Genomic DNA, 5000 nt, shown 5'->3' with positions numbered 1-5000 from the left:
GACATGATTACACCTCTCAGACGTTGATGAGTGCGTCCAGTCCGGCGGCGCCGTGTGCGGGTCACAGCGGTGTGAGAATACGATTGGCTCGTTCCGCTGCCTCACTTCCTGTGAGCCGGGTCTCCAGGTGACGCCGACCGGCGGCTGTGTGGGTGAGTCTTCCTGAGGATGTTTTTCAAAGTAAAAGCCCTCCAGGGAGGTGAAATGACTTTTAATGTGAAACATGATCAGAGATACAGATATAAGTACATCTACTCAAGTACTGCACTCCAGCACTCTGCTACATCTCAGAGGGAAATGTTTTACTTTGTACTTCACTACATGTATCTGACAGCTTTAGTTACTCTACAGTGTGGTATTAGTACTTTTACTACGTTAAACACAGTGTGGTATTAGTACTTTTACTACGTTAAACACAGTGTGGTATTAGTACTTTTACTACGTTAAACACAGTGTGGTATTAGTACTTTAACTGTAACAGAGTGCTTCTATATTTTGGTATTTGTACATTTTGGTAATTTTACTACAGTAAAGAGTATTTTCCCAGTGTGGTATTAGTACTTTTACTGCAGTAACAGAGTAGTGTTACAGTGTGGTATTAGTACCGTTACTGCAGTAACAGAGTAGTGTTACAGTGTGGTATTAGTACCGTTACTGCAGTAACAGAGTAGTGTTACAGTGTGGTATTAGTACCGTTACTGCAGTAAGGAGTACTCTGTCTCCTGTGTTCCTCAGACGTTAACGAGTGCTCCAATGAGACGCTGTGTGGACGTCACGCCTTCTGTCAGAACCTCATAGGAACCTACCAGTGTGTGTGTGACCAGGGCTTCACCTCCACCGCCGATGGGAAGGCCTGTGAGGGTACGTGTCCGTCTGCTCTCACCTGTGTCTCCAGGTGTGAGAGACTTCTACTGCCTTGTGTTTAACGGAGGTATCACCAGTCTGTGTGAGAAGTGTCCTCCAGAGGAGTCTCTTCAGAAAGACGTGAGTCTGTAGCTCATCTCTGCAGCAGCTCAGAAGCTCCAGGATGCATTAGCTGCTGTTAACATGAAACACCTGAGAGGTGCATTGTGGGTAATAGTGGTTTAACGGACCGTCGTTGATCCGTGATCCGCACTGATCCCTCCTCACAAATTAAATCCAGTTTATCGTTAACCACCACAGTGTGAATAAAGTTTTACTGACGATCGTTATCCTCCAATATTCAGAAAATATGAGATCAGATTCATTTATGCTTCTCTAGTCTCTGATCTCTGATGATGTTACATTGTAAACAACCAACCTGTGTTTAAACCAACAGGAGAGCTAGTAATAATATCTGTTTCTGCTGATCATCTTTATGCTTGTTGAGTCTGAAGGTGTTTCAGAGACGTTACGATGAATCTGTGGACTAATGTCTCTCTGTCTCTTCTCAGACGAGGACGAGTGTGTGTCTCTGCCCGGAGTGTGCGGTTCTGCTCGTTGTGAGAACGTGGAGGGTTCCTTCATGTGTGAATGTGACCGGCAGGGACACGAGTTCGACCCCAGCAGCCGGCAGTGCGTCAGCACGGACCAGCAAGGTAGAAATACCTTCAGAAAATCTGTCAATGTTTGACTCCCAGACTTTACAAAAGCTTTATGGCTTTATAAACGCTTTTATTTTGAAGCAGCAAATGATACGTATTCATCAGCAGAAACTCACACCGCCACGCTTTGATATTACTACCCTCATATTATTATTCAATTCTTCTGCAGAAGGGTCCTTCCACCTCAGTATGGTGGACTTAGCTCCGGTGCTGCCCCCCTCCCCGCCGCTCGTCCAGGTGAGCTGAGGGAGTGCTACTACAACCTGGCCGAGCCGGGAACCTGCAGCCTGCTGGCCACCAACACCACCCAGCAGGAGTGCTGCTGCACGGTGGGGGAGGGGTGGGGGCTGGGCTGCCAGTTCCACAGCTGCCCCCCCACTGACACAGGTGAGACAGTACCACAGCTGCCCCCCCCCCCCACAGACACAGGTGAGACAGTACCACAGCTGCCCCCCCACAGACACAGGTGAGACAGTTCCACAGCTGCCCCCCACTGACACAGGTGAGACAGTACCACAGCTGCCCCCCCACAGACACAGGTGAGACAGTACCACAGCTGCCCCCCACTGACACAGGTGAGACAGTACCACAGCTGCCCCCCCCCCACTGACACAGGTGAGACAGTACCACAGCTGCCCCCCCACTGACACAGGTGAGACAGGAAGTCATGCGTTGTCACGGACACAGGTGAACAGCCCACCCTTGAGACAGGTCCACAGCTCCCCCCAGACTAGAACTGTTAGCTCTGTTAGCTGTTAGCACTGTTAGCTGCTAGCAGTCAGTTCAGAGCCCGCTGTATGTGTTGGAGCTGCTGAGGCAGTTGACCAATCACACTTCACATTAGTCAAAGAAGGCTTGCTGTGATTGGCTGACAGCAAAAACATACAAATAGGGATTCTTTTTCTAGATCTGAACACCAGCAGGCTCTAATGCAGGTATCATGTGATTGGAGAAGTTTAGAAACTACTTGGTACGGGATTATTTGGGTAGATATCGAGGTTTTACTCAAAAAATACAAACTAATAATCTAAAAAACTTCTTCAAATGTCTTGTTTTGTCCAACCGACAGTCCAAAACACAAAGTTTACTGTAATATACAACACAATTAAACTTGAACTGTAGATCAGATCCCGTTGTGTCTTTGATGTAAATCTTGTTCGCTGTCGTCTCATTGGAGCGTCTCTGTGTTTCTGAGCAGCTGAGTTCCTGTCTCTGTGTCCCAGTGGGAGAGGATACGTGACTACTGGACCCGGAGCCTTCAGCTACAGAGGTACAAGTACACATTTATACTGGGATGCAATGTAATGAGCACATTTACTCAAGTACTTGTATCAAATGATTATACTACAATGAAATCATACATATATCTCAGCTAAATGAGTACTTTTGGTACTTTTGAACCTTTACCTCAGTAACATTTAGAATGCAGTACTTAGAGTTATTACTACTTTTAATGTAGTCACTCACTTGTAATATATGTTATGATGTTCCAGATGTGGACGAGTGTAAGCGTTTCCATCCAGAGGTGTGTAAGAATGGAGTGTGTGTCAACAACATCCCCGGATACAACTGCTACTGCTCCAGTGGATACGTGTACAACGGCACGCTGCTGGAGTGTGTCGGTACGCACACACACACACACACACACACACACACACACACACACACACACACACACACACACACACACACACACACACACACACACACACACACACGCACACACACTTTTATAACCTTTTTTTAATCAGGTATTCTCATTGAGATCAAGATTTATTTTACGATAGAAACCTGAGTAAAGAAAACAAAAAGACACGAGACAAGAATGTTTCCTAAAGTCAAGGATGTATCCTTGATAGGATGCTTTAGTCGGGTCCTACAAAGGCTAGACTCCTTCCTAGATGTTTTGCAAATAATAATTATAAACTATGTATATGTATATATATATATATATATATATATATATATATATATATATATTCAGAAACAAGCACTGTCCTTACAATGAATAACACTAAACCTGTCTGTCCTGTCTGTTTGTCTCTGTCTGTCTCTCTGTCTCTCTCTGTCTCTCTTCTCTCTGTCTCTCTGTCTGTCTCTCTGTCTCTCTGTCCTCTCTTTCTCTCTCTCTGTCTCTCTGTCTCTCTCTCTCTCTGTCTCTCTCTCTCTCTCTCTGTCTCTCTGTCTCAGATCATGATGAGTGTGAGGAGGAGAGTTGTGTAGGAGGAGTCTGTGTGAACACGGTGGGTTCTTATTACTGCAGCTGTCCTCCTCCTCTGGTGCTCGATGACACGCAACGCAACTGTGTCAACTCCTCCCACCTCACTGTGGGTAAGACTCCGCCTCCTCCTCCACCTCCTCCTCCTCCTCCTCCTCCGCCTCCTCCCTCCTCCTCCTCCTCCTATTCATGTCATTTTAACACAGATGTCCAGATGAAACAAACGAGTTGTAACGTGTTAATGATCAGTGAGCTTTAGGTTTTGTTACCTTTGTTACAGAGGCAGGCTAGCTGTTTCCCCCTGTTTCCAGTCTTTATGCTAAGCTAAGCTAACCAGCGGTGTGCTAGCTTCATCTGTAACACACAGACAGATTCAGCTTATTAATACTATGATACCCCCCCCGTCTCTCCAGATGAGAACCTGTCTCTCTGCTGGCAGCACGTCACAGCAGACCTGGTGTGTCAGAGTCCTCTGCTGGGAGCTCAGGTGACCTTCATGGACTGCTGCTGTCTGTACGGGGAGGGCTGGGGCATGGAGTGTGCCCTCTGCCCCCCCACCGACTCAGGTACAGACCCCGCTGTCACCACGCCTACCTGGGTCAGGTGATTAGAAAAACCTCACAGGAGGTCAGCAGCTTCAACTCAATGCAAATGAACAGGAAAGACTTCCACAGACCAGCTCTCTTTGCTGGTTTCACTGGTGCTGCAGAGAGTTCACCAGTTTAAATTCATGTCCTCAATAAGAACATCGACCCGACTCAGAGGCAGACACAAATATCTTCTACTTCAGGAATTATGATTAATAAACAAGTTAAGGGGAATCATTTGGTAGGTTAGTTAGTTCACACGGAAACAGACATGCAGCTAAGAACAAACCAGTAATAAATACATAAACAATGTATCTAACAATATTTAATAATATATAAACAATGTATCTAACAATATTTAATGATATATAAATAAAAGGAGCTACTTTAAATGGCTTCCACACGTTTCAGAGGGAAATAATCAACTTTTCACGGACTTCAGAGCAGTTCTATTGCCTCTACACGGCTCTCTCTACACGGCTCTCTACACGGCTCTCTACACGGCTTCTCTACACGGCTCTCTACACGGCTCTCTACACGGCTCTCTCTACACGGCTCTCTACACGGCTCTCTCTACACGGCTCTCTACACGGCTCTCTCTACACGGCTCTCTACACGGCTCTCTACACG

At 46.3% G+C, this 5000-nt stretch overlaps 1 pseudogene across 1 annotated transcript in view; it reads left to right on the top strand.

Moving 5' to 3' along the window:
• LOC129091516 (latent-transforming growth factor beta-binding protein 1-like) overlaps positions 1-5000 on the top strand; it is a 46350-nt pseudogene that overhangs the window by 33706 nt on the left and 7644 nt on the right. Inside the window, exons 25-32 of the transcript XR_008531223.1 lie at positions 21-152; positions 736-861; positions 1416-1554; positions 1735-1952; positions 2764-2835; positions 3059-3187; positions 3756-3896; positions 4197-4349. The product of XR_008531223.1 is annotated as a latent-transforming growth factor beta-binding protein 1-like (transcript). The remainder of the gene's footprint in view (positions 1-20; positions 153-735; positions 862-1415; positions 1555-1734; positions 1953-2763; positions 2836-3058; positions 3188-3755; positions 3897-4196; positions 4350-5000) is intronic.

This window comes from Anoplopoma fimbria, chromosome 1 (assembly GCF_027596085.1).
Source record: "Anoplopoma fimbria isolate UVic2021 breed Golden Eagle Sablefish chromosome 1, Afim_UVic_2022, whole genome shotgun sequence".
NCBI classification, from domain to species: domain Eukaryota; kingdom Metazoa; phylum Chordata; class Actinopteri; order Perciformes; family Anoplopomatidae; genus Anoplopoma; species Anoplopoma fimbria.
This window is presented reverse-complemented; position numbering and strand designations above follow the sequence as displayed.